Source organism: Anser brachyrhynchus (assembly GCF_964034855.1).
Source record: "Anser brachyrhynchus genome assembly, chromosome: 1".
Taxonomy (NCBI): domain Eukaryota; kingdom Metazoa; phylum Chordata; class Aves; order Anseriformes; family Anatidae; genus Anser; species Anser brachyrhynchus.
The window spans coordinates 137990505-138004884 of record NC_137694.1 but is presented as its reverse complement, the minus strand read 5'-3'; the positions used below and the strand labels follow the sequence as shown (position 1 = coordinate 138004884).

The 14380-nt window shown below is 37.5% G+C and overlaps 1 protein-coding gene across 1 annotated transcript in view; it reads right to left on the bottom strand.

Moving 5' to 3' along the window:
• LOC308192945 (uncharacterized protein) overlaps positions 1-14380 on the bottom strand; it is a 332117-nt gene that overhangs the window by 132067 nt on the left and 185670 nt on the right. The gene's annotated exons all lie outside the window — the stretch shown is intronic.

Sequence of the window (14380 nt, the reverse complement as noted above, 5' to 3'; positions counted from 1 at the left end):
GTAGATTACAGTCAGTAGTTATATTCACTATGGATTTTGGGACAGTGAATTCAAGCAAGTACCCAGATCACATGGCTTTTTAACTCAGGTGCACAGATGGCTAATGCAGCAATGCTGCTTCTGGGTTGTACCAGGTGAATATATCAACTCTGGTGGGCCCTGCAGTGGCAACCTTAATGTGGGAACGTTTTTAAGAAAATAACAGTGAGGACTAAGTAGAAATAAAAATTCAGCTGAAGAGGAAAAACATGCTGACTGAGAATCATATAAGCTATATTAGTCATTATAGAGTCTGCTGTTTTAATTGTGTCTTGCAGTCCAGGGTTTCTGTTTCCACCTCTAGCCTTGCTGTGCTCTTCACAGAAATACTGAAATCATTTCACAGCTAAGCTTTCTCTGGCAAAAGGCCCTGGAGAAAAGCTCCACAGAAAAGGTGTAAAATACCAGCACAAAATCAAAAGAAATAGCCTCAGGATCCCTAATCTTTATGACTCTGAGAACAACCCTCGGGTTTTGATCCCTACATCACTAGCTCTGGAAAATGGGCTACTCAATAAGCATTTCTTCTTCTCTTTGAATTCTAGGCCTACGACATTTCTGTACTGGCTTAAGGAGGCTGGATGGTTCCAGAGGGGCAACCAAGCCAGTCTTTTGTGCTGCAGGGGGAAGAACTATACGTGCCAGATCTCCTCCCAAGCTGGCTCTCAAAAAAAACCAAAAAACAAAAAAAACCGCATTCAGTTCTGTGGTTTCAGAAATAATTGCTGCCTCAAACAATGGAAGATTCACATATCAAATCATACATGTCCTGATTCTCTAAATGCTCTTCACAGTTAATGAGAATTGTGCATGGAATTCAGCCTTTGTGTAAGAAAGACCTTCTGAAGCATCTTCCATATGGCTAAACAGATAGTTTAATGCTTCTTAGCACATTCCCAGGTCCTTATTAATATGAGAATGAAGCAAGCTCTGTCAAATTGTTCACCTGAGAACAAATCTTTTGATCCTGTTGGTGAAGCATTTTTAACTAGAATTTAGAAGTTAAGCTCATTTAGGTAGCTACAAGAGTATGGTCCACACTCCTGTATTATTTCTCTTTCTCTCATAGTTTATTCTTTCTGCTAGCATTTCATAGAAACATAGAATCATTGAATATCCCGAGTTGGAAGGGACCCACCAGAATCATGGAGTCCAACTCCTGGCACCACACAGGTCTATCCCAAAATTAAGTCCATATTACTAAAAGCACAGTCCAAACACTTCTTAAACTCCGACAGGCTTGGTGCCATAACTACATCCCTGGGGAGCCTGTTCCAGTGCGTGATAACCCTCTCAGCGAAGAACCTCTTCCTGATACCTATCTAGCCTGAACCTCACCTGCTGCATCTTGACACCATTCCCTCAGGTCCTATCACTGGTCACTAAAGAGAATAGACCAGCGCCTGCCCCTCCACTCGCCCTCGTGAGGAAGCTGTAGGCCACAGTGAGGTCTCCCCTCAGCCTCCTCTTTTCCAGGCTGAACAAACCAAGTGACCTCAGTCGCTCCTCGTACGTCTTCCCCTCCAGGCCCTTCACCATCTTCGTAGCCCTTCTCTGGACACTCTCCAACAGTTTCAAGTCCTTCTTGTACTGTGGTGCCCAGAACTGCACACAGTACTCGAGGTGAGGCCGCACCAGCGCAGAGTAGAGCAGGACAATCACTTCCCTCGACCGACTAGCAATGCCGTGCTTGATGCACCCCAGGATACGGTTGGCCCTCCTGGCTGCCAGGGCATACTGCTGGCTCATGTTCAGCTTGCTATCAACAACAGCTCCCAGATCCCTCTCTGCAGGGCTGCTCTCCAGCCTCTTGCCCCCAGTCTGTACGTATAGCCCTGTCCCAGATGCAGGACCCGGCACTTGCTTTTGTTAAACTTCATGCAGTTGGTGATTGCCCAGCTCTCCAATCTGTCCAGATCTCTCTGCAAGGTCTTTCCATCCTCAGCAGAGTCAATGACTCCTCCCAATTTAGTACCATCAGCAAATTTATTCAAAACACCTTCTAGTCCTACATCCAAGTCGTTTATAAAAACATTGAAAAGAACTGGCCCTAAAATGGAGCCCTGGGAGACCCCCCTGGTGACTGGCTGCCAGCCTGATGCAGACCCATTTACTACAACCCTTTGAGTCCTACCCGTCAGCCAATTGCTCACCCATCGTATGATGTTTTTGTCTGTCTGTATGCTGGACATTTTGTCCAGTAGGATCCTATGGGAAACTGTGTTTAACTTTTCCATTCTTCTATTTAAATTTTGCTAGGTATATGCTCTGTTCCATTACCTCTCATGCCTTCTTTTCATGCCCATTCCACAGTCTGTATCAATTTTAAAGATAATTGTTTTTGTTTTGGACAGTAGTAGAAAGCAGCCATTGATAAATGAAGGAGCGGTATAGCAGTGGACTGTACAAATCTTTTCTATTGCCTAGGAATTACCTACTCTTCTGCCTTTTTTTAATTATTATTATTTTTCCCCCCAGGAAATAAACTGTCATTTAAAAAAATATAATCATACTAGTGATCACGTAGTGCTTTATGTTTTTTTTTTTTTTTTTTTTTTTTTCCTTCTCAAGACTGTTTTTAAGGCTTTCTAAATTGAAGACTCTAAGTTCACATTTGGCTCCTAAATTAAGGGCTAAGTTTCATTAATGCTCAGTATCTGAAAGTTTTATCTGAGACAATTGCTGCATACCCTACAACTTCAGACAATCATACTATTGCTGAACCTCTGTGGACATAGGAACACAGTTTTATATATGATTTAATTAGAAAATATCATAAATTTTGTTTTTATATTTTCAGGAAGATAGCACATTGTTTTTAAGTTCTTGAGGATGTTCTCTCATTTTAAAGGATGGAGATTGTCCTATACATTGCACACTGGAATTGGTTAACAGTCACAAAAACTCCATGTTTCCATGCTTAGTCTTTTAAATTCTTTCTGAATTGTCTTTTTTCTTATTTTTTGTTATTTTTTTATTTTTTTCTTTCTTTCCTTTTTTTTTTTTCCCCAAAAAACAAATAAAGTGGAAGCTTATGCAGATCTTTTTATGGTCATTCAATAAATCACTAGTAATATCTTATACTTCTGTGATGATAATCACCCTTGAGGATTTTCAGAAATATTACTTAGATGCATTACTTTTCATTATTTTGGAGAAATGGATAAAATAATGAAAATCATTTTGATGTATTTATATACATGTTTGATCATGTATACAATTCAGAAACATGCTACACCTTTAATTTATGTTCTTTTTGTCAGATGATTCCATGGTTATTAACATGCCTTCAGATTGCTACTATAATTAGTCACTGTGTAATCTAGAACATAATAATCATATATAAATTCCCTACTAATTACCCTGTAATCTACTATTTGTTGATTAGAAGAGCATGGGATGAGTATTTCTGCTATTATTAATCTTAATGTACGTGATAATTATAGGGCTGTTACAGATTTTTCTTGTTTACTTGCTTGGCTATGTTTTGTGATATTTTGTTGTGTTAATAAAATTCTGCCTTTTTATGTTAATACATTTTGCTACCTACTCAGCCAATTTCTCCTTACAGCATGCGCTTTGAATCTACATTGTTCTTGGGCTGTTACACATGCAGGTCACTACAATAGGTCATCCTTTGTTTTCTTGGAAAAGTACCCAAGCTAGTTTTGAGGCTTAAGGATATAAGTCAACATTTATGTGAAATAGTTGCAATGCTCATGTCTAGTTTAAATATAGGGTAAAACTCTGCCCATGCTGAATGAAAAATACAGGGAACAGTTGCTCTGTGGATCAAGAATGTATACATACCTGCTCTGAAGTTCAGAAGGAGGCAGTGTACTTGGATACTTGGGTGAAGATGAAAGGGGAAAAGAACAAGGTTAATGTAATGCTAGGGATTTACTATAAACTGCCAAACAGAACGAGTAGGTGGATGAGGCTATTTTTGTGTAGCTATGCAATGCATACAAACAGCAGGGTTGCAATAGGTGGTTTTAATTAAGTTTGTATTGCTGTAAGACTAACTTTGCTTTTCATACAAGGAATAGAGACTTGTTAGACAGACACAATATTTTTATTTGAATAAATGATTAGTTCTAGCTTGTTTAGGTGTGATTCTAACTAGCTAGACAATACCGCTTGAAAATCCAAAACCAGAAGACATGTTCATGCAAGCAATCATGATGTATCTGGGATTCTAGGAAGAGGATGCATGGATGGAAGAGGAAGAAAAGACTGTCAGATGTATATTTCAAAAAAGGAGAATCAGCACATTGAAAGAGCTAGTAAGTAGGTTTTCCTGGGAAGACAGAATGAAAGAAGGATAACTAGTAGAGTAGAAAGCTATAACTCAAAGAAATTAAATTAGAGCTTCAACAGCAAAATATCCTAATACAAACAAACAAACAAAATTGAGAATTTAACAAATAAAACAAATTGGAGAAATTAGCTGAATCCAATAAAGATAAATGCATTTGGGGATCAAAAATATTGAAAAAATACAAAATTAGGAATCACTCCTTAGTTTAAGAAGACTTACAGAAAAGTATTTTCAGGATATAGCATAAAGCAATATAATAAATGTAAACCATCAGTGTGATGTGGTTAAAAAATGCAAATTTGTTTCTGGGGTGTATTAGCAGCTGTGTTATACATAACACAGATAGAAATTATTCTGTGGTTTCCATGTCTAGTGAGGCCTCAGCTAAAGTGGTGTGTCTAATTTTAGGAATTGCTCTCTATGAAAGACGTAGGCAAGTTAGAATGAGTTTAGAGAAGAGCTAAAATGCTAAAAGATTTAGACTATGATTTCTGAGTAAAGTTTAAAAGAACTGAGTTAACTTAGGCATTTTTCTACACTGTTAATAGACACATTTATAAACGTTAATGGACACAGTATCCAAAGGTTGTACGTAGTGGTATTCAATTATTTTCCATGTCCACTTGAGGACAAAATTGGATGAATTTGCAACAAAATGGCTGTAAGTTAAATTGAAAGAGATAATTTTCTAAATACATGGATAACTAATTCTAAATACACTGGATAACTAATAACTGAAACAAGCTGCCTGTTTTTTTTTTTTTTTTTTTTTTTTTAATTATTGGAGACTTTGAAAGAAAGGCTAGGTGAACGTCTGTTAAGGATGGTCTAGCCTGTCTTAGTAGCAAGAGATAGGCTAGGTAACTTTTTGTTCTTATGCTGGTCTGACATTTCGAGCATACTTTTAAATTAATGACAGTAGAACCTTTGACTTACTCCCTGAACACTTCCAGCATTTTACCCCCTGAATGAGTTGGATGTGCCTAGGAGTGGAGCTACAAAGTGATATAAAACTACTGCTGGGGTAATGGGGACTAGGAAGCAAAGAATTTTGTTCAATACATGGTAGATGTAATGGTGGAATATACGACTGAGCTGTATGCCTTCTTACCTCTGACCAGCTTTTATGCTGGATCACTCGACCACAAGATTTAATGAATGATCTCCAGAAACTACATAATTAAATAGAAAATACTCTGAGTGTATAGTATGAAATTGCATAGCTCGGCTACATCATGGTATTTGAAAATTTTTATCATTATAAGCAATTATAGGGATTCAGATTGATGCTAACAATTTAAAATAATTTCCACTTGAGTGTCTTCTTTCACATTCAGATTATAAGTTCTCATTATAATTGACTGATTCTAATAAGCTTGTGTGTGATACATTATCAATCTTATTTCAATCATTGTGAATAAATGCAGAAATTAACATAAACGAATAAATCCAAAAGAAACTATAGCTTTGGTTATCAGATAATGTTCTAAACTAAAAACCCCACCCACCTTAAATATTGAAGAGGGATTGACTTTCTAGAAAATGCTTGGAAAAAATGAGCACTAGAGCTTTCCTTACCTTAATTTTTTTAAGTGTAAGAAGATTTACTTGCATCTCCCTATAAAGTCAATGTGAGTCATGAATTATAGAGAATCTATAGGGCTAGCCTTGTATAATGGAAGCCACCAAAACATAACCATTGTTCTAATTAAAACAATGTTTTAATAGCCCGTTCAGATCATCATCTGCTTTTAGAGGGGATCAGAGCTGCTATCCATGAATTTTCTATTAGCAGTTTTTTATCAGTTATGAGATTGAGTATGCAGCAATGTTGTCTAACTGGGAGATGTTTTAGAAATAGAAAAAATAAGTGTCACCCAAATACATTTTTAATTACAACAGTTCTTATGACAAAAAATACATAAGATAACAGTAAACATTGCATTACTAATGGAAAATAAAACTGCAATATGTAACACCATACAAATTGACTTGCTCTGAATAGATAGAAAAATGATAGGTATACACAGTGGCAGCCTTTATTGCAAGTAGAGATACACTTACGTGCTCTTATACTGTAAGATGTTGTGAATGATCACACTAAGATAACTGTCTAGCATAGCTTTCCCATTAGCTTCTTTTATGTAGAAGCAAAATTTAGGGATATTCATCTTTAAGGTAACATAACTGAGTCTCTTCAAAAGCAACACACTCATTAGTACCAGGGTACAAAAGGAATAAGAGGACACATAGCCCTGAATTGCAACTCGATCTGTACATATAGGGGTTGTTCAGACATGATATCAATATTCAGAATATTTCTTCTTTTTGACTATTTGCTCAGGGAAATAGAGTTGGCCCACCACACTAAATTTCTGTCATCTTTTCCTGTCCCTTTTGAATCCCAATCCTGTTATTCTATCTTTTAAAGAACTATAGTATACAAACAATGGGTAGATTTCTTATATTTCATCATGAAAAAAAAATCTCATTATTTTTTCTCCATAGAAATAGGGTGGCTTGCATCATTGCTGTGACTGTCCAGGCAGTATAGATGATGCACATACCACCTAAAATTATGCCTGAAAATTACAAAACTATTTTGCTTTAAAATCTGTTAGAGATTTTAATCCATGAAGAGAGATAGGCTTCTAAATTAGGCTTCTTGTCCAAACCAGAGGATCATTTTTTCTCTAATCTGTATTAATGAAATGGGAAAAGTCAGAAATCTAGCTTAAAAGTTTGAAGCCACAGGTCAGATGAGAGATGAAAATCTCTCTGAGTCTCAAATACAGACGTGTTAAATCCTGGACTACCAGCTGGAAGTGAAGGAGGCGGCTGTGATGTACAATTCATCAGAACCAGGACAGGGAAAGGAAGGAACCCAAGCCTGGAGGCTGGGATCACCAGGGATAAATCTAGTTATTAGTGAAGCATTGAGACAAGATGTACAACACTGTGGAAGTGAGAAGATTACAGCGGGAAAATAATCATTGTGCAGTCATGAAGAATGGGAAAGGGAAAACCAGTTAACTCATGAGGAAAAGCCTGGTGTGGAACAAATTGGAGAAAATGGAAAAGAATAGGCAGAGATTGCAAAATGCTCTGGGATCACAGTCATGTGATCCTATTCAGCAATTAGAGTTCAAGCAGACACTCCTTTAGTGTCACAACCCTCTGTTGTAGTTCCCCATTATACTGACAATCTATATGGATTATTGACAAGATACAACAAGTTTTGTTTTATTTTGTTTTACTTCAGTTTGCATTTCAGAAAATGCATACAGAAAAGGTCCCATTAAGGAAATGCAGTTTCCAAGCACTCAAAATGAAGACATGCACGACAGAGGTTTGCATCCTGTGATATAAAAGGTATTACCTTTATTTGCATGATCACATACAGGACCTGTTCCCATGGACCTGCTCTTATAATGAAGGTGATTGTAATCATAGTACCTTAAGACTATTTTTCATTGCAGCTGGAGACTTTCAAAAATGAATGTCTCACTTCCTATTAAATAAACACTATTTACTCTATGTTCTGCCATTATTCACTGAATGTATGTTGTGGTTTAACCCGGCTGGCAGCTAAACACCACACAGCCGTTCGCTCACCCTCCCCCCTCCCTCTCTGGGATGGGGGAGAGAAACGGGAAAGTGAAGCCTGTGAGTTGAGATAAAGACAGTTTATTAAGACAGGAATATAATAATAACAATAATAACAATAATAGTGATACTGATAATAGTATTAATAATAATAATGTGTAAGAAAACAAGTGATGCACAATGCAATTGCTCACCACCCGCTGACCGATGCCCAGCCTATCCCCGAGCGGCCGGCCCCCCACCCCGGCCAGCCACCCCTATATATTGTTTAGCATGACGTCAGATGGTATGGAATACCCCTTTGGCCAGTTTGGGTCAGCTGTCCTGGGTCTGTCCCCTCCCAGCTCCTGCTGCACCCCCAGCCTGCTCGCTGGCAGGACAGAGCAAGAAGCCGAAAAGTCCTTGGCCTGGTGTAAACACTGCTCTGCAACAATTAAAACATCAGCATGTTATCAGCGCTCTTCTCATCCTAATCCAAAACATAGCACCCTACCAGCTACTATGAGGAAAAATTAACTCTGTTCTAACTGGAACCAGGACAATGTAGCAAAAGAATACATGAACATGTAATAATATCCATGATAATGTAGTGGGAGCCTGAAGCAAGATGGCATAGGTGGTCCAGTTGATTCCTGGGACTTTGATTTTGTCCATTGAGTTCTGTTAGTTTGGGCTGTTCTTTGCCTTGACCTTAGATTCAGCACTCTAAAACTGCCCCTGAAAAGTAGTATCTCTATGGATACTACTTATATGGGTAGTATATCTATGCAATATGGTTTTGTTTGTTTGTTTGTTTTTATCCTGAATATGAATCTTTGCTTTTAAAAAGAAGCTTTCTAATCCAAGTTTCACTATTATACTCACCCTTGCTTCTAGGCAGTTTCATACTAACACATTTAATCCACTTTTGATTATTTCTATTCCTATTTATGTTCATCCCTGCTTGATAGTATGATGGTCCTAGACAATTCCATTTTTATAATACACACATTTATTTTCATTCAGGATCTCATATTTCTTTTGCAGTACATAATCTCCTGATATTGTGACATAAGAATACTTTTCTCCAAATGCAAAAGGTTTTAATATTTCTCTTTTGATATTTTTAGCTATTTACTTTCTTTCTATTCTAAACCAACCTACAGTAAAGCTTTTCAATAAAGCTATTAATACTTTGTCTGGCAGAATCATTTTACCTTGCTGCCTGGTTTATATAGAGCTTGCTGCTTAATCAATGTGGTCATAGAGTTTTTACAAGTCACATTTGAGATATGCATCTTGATTACATCTAGAGAAACAATGGCAAGATTATATTCTTATAAACAGCTCATCAATGCAAAGCAGGTTTTTTGACCTGCCCTCCCCCTAACATCATGAGTGTGAGAAACAATCTGTTTGGACGTTTAGGGAAAAAAGTCCCTCATGATTCTCCCTCCTCCTCCTCCCTTCCCCCCCCCCCCCCCCCCCATTAAAAAAATATAGGTAACTGAAGGAAGAAGTAGCAGTAATTGAATATAAATTTCCATAAAATATTTGTAAGACCAAGTAGAATGTGAGAATATAAATGAATAAAGAGAGATGAAAGACACCTGGTAAGATAAAGGTGTCTCATGAAGAAGGAGAAAAAGGGGAAAAGACAAGTTTGGAGGACTCTGACTGAAGAGTATGGAGGCCTCAAAATTTGCAAGATACAAATTTACCTTTTCCTTTTTCCTGAATGTTTCTTCCCTATAAAAGTTAGTGAAGAGCTGTCATGACACAATGACACGTACTTGGAGTTATTATGAAAGCACAGTGAATCAGAAATAGAGTCTAGAAAAAAAAAAAGTGGTTTCTTAATATATAAAGGCATATTGTCCTCCTCCTTCACCTGAATGTCTCCTTGTCCTCTTGTAATGATGCCCCTGAGACTCACTGCAAACAAAAAATGGGGTTGAAACTGGATGATCTTTAAAGGTCCCTTCAAGATCAAAGTATTCTATGATTCTGATTCTACGAAATTTGCTCCCATCATGAGCTAGTCCTTCATTTAGTATAGCCTATATCTAGTTCATGAACTACTTTGTTCAACTCATCTTCCACAAAAAATTAAAATTTCAAAGGATGTGACAGAGAAAATGTTCAAAAATAATCAGAATGTAATGCAATTTCACTCATGCTATAAAAATAGCTACATGCAAACCCTGTGGACACTGCAGAAATGAATTATTAAACAGTGCCAGAATAATTCTCCCACTGGTAGATTTGCAATGTAGGAAAAAAGAAGATGACTGGAACTATTGTGATAGCAAAACATGACTGAAATGGAGACAGACAGACAAACTGACTTGTTGATTATCACTACTAAGAAACTGTTTAGTGAGTTGTCTGTGTGCCAAATGCTGCAGGTAGAGTAGAATACAGTTTATTCTATATTGCTTGCTTCCTCTGTTTTCCCACTCTTTCACCTGTATTAACCAAATGATCTGGAAAAGGCAGCATATGTTTTTAGTAAATAAAAATGTTTCTGTCTTGTTTCTCCCACAAGTACACTAGCATATTATGGAGTAACCTATTCAACTGTTCTTGACAAAAACTTGCTCATAAATTTGTCAGAAGCCAGGAAGGTGACCATGGCACATTCATGACATGCTACAGTATTCACTTCCTGTTAGAAAGCTGGAAAGTTTTCTGGAGAGGTGAAGATGGTTTAGATGCATCTCAGTAGACCAAGCAGTAACCTCTCCTTGGAGCAGTAGCTGCCTATGGGTGTCGCTGACAATTTTGATACAGTAGATACACAGTGACTTCTGACACACATTAGATTTGAAATGTGTGGTAGGCACCATGCAATTATGCATCTATGTTACTTGATGTCCTTTCTTTGTTGTTTTCCACTTTCTTGCACAGCCCTGTTAAAAAAAGGTATGTCTTCTAGTATTATATTTGTTAGATATCATTTATATTAAATTCAGCAATACAAGACATTTGAGATGCTAAAAGAAACCTGAAAGCTGGCAATTAGATGAGGGATAATTGGGTCCTCAGGCACCTAAAACAGCATAAGAGAATGTTTGGTTTTCAGTATCAAGGGAGCAGTTTGATTCAGAAGGAATGTAGTTATTCATTCCCTGACTTTGCTGACCTGGTACAGAATTACTTTAAATGTGCAGAGAAAAGATGTGAATATCTTTAACCTCAGCACACTACCGTTTACCAGAAGCTGTAGGTCTGTCCAGTGTGCGTGATATAACACAAAAATCAGTAGTGAAATAATTGATGTTAAGAGAATTGTCACCAGACTTCAGCAATAACATCCTGCCGGGAAGTACGAGGCAATTTATGCCATTTTGAACCAGTGTTCCAGACTGTAAACTCAGAGAGACACCACTGGATGGATTACACACTCATTTTATGTTTTAAAGCACTGTGACTAGAGACATTTTAAATATAAATTGTGAATCTGGAAGATAACTGTATGGCAGTTTAAAAATGAATCTGACATAATACAGCAAAGTGCCCAGCTTCATAGTCATAGTATTCGCATTCCCTGGCAATAAGACTTAGGCAAAGTGGATGGGATATATCTGGCAGTCATTACCCTTGGCTTTATGTAGGCAACAGAAAAATGAATGTCATTGTGACAGGTCTCCTTGACCATGGTGAAATTATGGATCTTATGGCTAATTACTCTCAGGCCACCAGAGACTTAAAAGTAAACTATATAATGTTCCGAAACACTTTATGTTTGGACATTGCTCTGACAGAGAAAAAACAAATCAGCAAAATCAAATGCTTGTGCTTGGCTTGGTGGAGATCCTGTGACCTCAGTAACAGGTGACCAGCTTTGTTACCTGTCTGAGCAGGATTTTAAATCCATAGTGTTAGATGAACAAGCTTGAAACTTTAGGTCTTGGTTTTTTTTTTTTTTTTTTTTTTTTCTTTTTTTTCTTTTTCCTCATGACTTTGCATTTCAGTGTGATCTAATTTTGCTCCACTGGCTAAGAACTATAGCAGTGGCCAAATACCAGGTGGTTTCTTTTTCACTCCATCCCTTTTCTGAAATTAGGAGAGAGCTGGCTAGTATACCAAAGTGTATTTTTGCCTCCAACAATGCCTGAAGTTATCTGGTTTGTGGAAAGAATTAATAGATAGAATATTAAACAATTTTTAATAGCTAGATAAAAAATATTGCCAGCATGCCAAATCTTGTCTTGAGATCTGTTGTCCGCAAGTAGAGTAGGGACAGCATGTACTAGGCTGGGAGGTGTTTTGGACTAGCAGCTCCTGAAGTGTTTTGTGCACCTGCAGGCCTGGAGCAAAGTACAATAAAGTCTGATAGCTAATGCCAAAGAACAGGAGGCACTGTGTTTTGATGCATACCACCTGTCAGTGTCATCCTTGCTAGCCCTTTGAAGGAGTGCAAGGTGAGCTGCTTCCATATCTTTGCCTGGCTGGTTCTTCTGGCCAAGGCAGAAGCAGGTAGGGCCAGGATCCTGACCTTTATTTTCTCATCCTTTTCTTTGTGAGAAAGCTCCGGCTGTTGTCAGTTTTAGCCTCAAACAAGCTTCTTGAAAAGAAAAACACCTTGTTTTCTAACCTCTATGTCTTTTATTGGATTGTTGTAGCTTAAAGTACGGTGTTAGGCTTATGATTCAAAACAGGCAAGACTGCCAATCTCGGAACCACGTGTCAGAATTCAGAATGAAGATATGTTATTATTAGACATTTTTGTATTCTCTTAGCTACAAGTATGTTGTCTTTCAAGGCCGATGTTTACATTAAATCCCTTATCAGTGCCAACAAAAGCAAGGCTTGCCTCTCTGACAATAGGAACCCTGTTATTACATCTTGATGAGTGCTAGGAGAAAAATGTCTCCTGCTGCCATTGCTCAACTGGGCAGAAACAAACAGTGCAAAAGGAAAACATGTGACCCATCACGGCTTATCTCTCAATGTGACCCTATCAAGAAAGTAGGGATGCTTTTGCAGCCTGTCACACTGAAATACTCCAGTGTCTCTGCCTGTTGCTGTCGACAACATGCTTCCTCAAGATTGCTGCCCAGAGAATGTTCAGTAAGGGGTTAATGCAAAATAAAAGAGATGGAGAACAGAAAACAAGATGAAAGAAATTAAAGTAATTAGTCAGCACAAGTGCTGCCAAACACCTTTCCAAAAATAACAGATTTTACATTTCTTACAAGCAAAAGCAGAAGTCTCTCTTAGTGACACTGGCTTTGTGGTTGGAGAAATATAAATAGGAGGAAGCAGTTATGAAAGCCCTTGAAAGGAGAACTAGAAAGCACATGAAAGACCTTGGAATCATTTAATCTGATTACAAAGAAGTAGTCTCCTTAACATTAAAGCTAATGTTAATATTCTCAAAATTAATTAAGAAATTAAAAATAATTAAGGTGAAATAGGAAACAGGCAGCCTCACTAGTCTGTTGACCTATTTTTTTTGTTCTCTTTTAAATGAAAGAGCTATAGAAACCAGAAAGATAGATAGACTTGACTTTATTTCTTCATTTGCCTGGTGTGGGCTACAAACCAGTTGTCTGCTTACCCTTTCTCAATTGGTTCACCTCTTTGTTCAATGGGAAATGACAGAAAATTTCTTCCTCATGTTCTTTCTGTTTCCTAACGGATTGTGTGCAATTGTTCTTTATTTCGGGAAAGAAATAGAACAAGGCAGAAATGGTAGACACAGTGCAGTCTTATTTTTAGGTCACTGGTTTGTTTTGGCACAGTTCAAAACTGACAGTCAAGTCTTTGGATATGAACCAGCCCTTTGAAACCTTTTCTGAGGTTTCAATCTGAAGAATCCTGCCCATAGACACTACCCACCCTGTTTAGTTTGTGCCCACATTTCTCACATTATACTGAGGCAAGATCCAGTGATTTTCTGTGAAGAATAGAGCTTACACAGACCTGCTAGCTTCCCTGCCATATGAAGAGGTATTTTTAACAGGCTTTTTTTTTGAACATAGTCTGAGGTTTGAAAATTCATTTAATTCCAGATGCAAAGCAACAAAAACACTCAGAGTTGGCATACCTTTGGCTGAGTCTTTGACCATAGATTACTTTGGCACAAAAACAAATGGCTCAGATATACTAATTAGTTAGTAGGGAGAGATTTCAGCTGCTCAGCATTTGTGGGTGTGGGTGTAGTATGTACATGGGAGGTATGATTTCAGATTTTTCTAAGGTATTCTTGGGGTTTGGACTAATAAATTATTCAACAGAAAGGATGATGTATGCTTCAGTTTTTAATGCAAGAAGTTCTGTGTCTTTTGCCAACAATAAACTTTTTTGTAATATCTAAAAGCCTTAAAAAAAAAAAAAAGAGAGAGACTCATATAAGCAGTCTGGAGAGGAAAAAAAAAACAACCAACAAACAAATAAGCAAACATAAAAATGGGGAAAGAAAAAAAC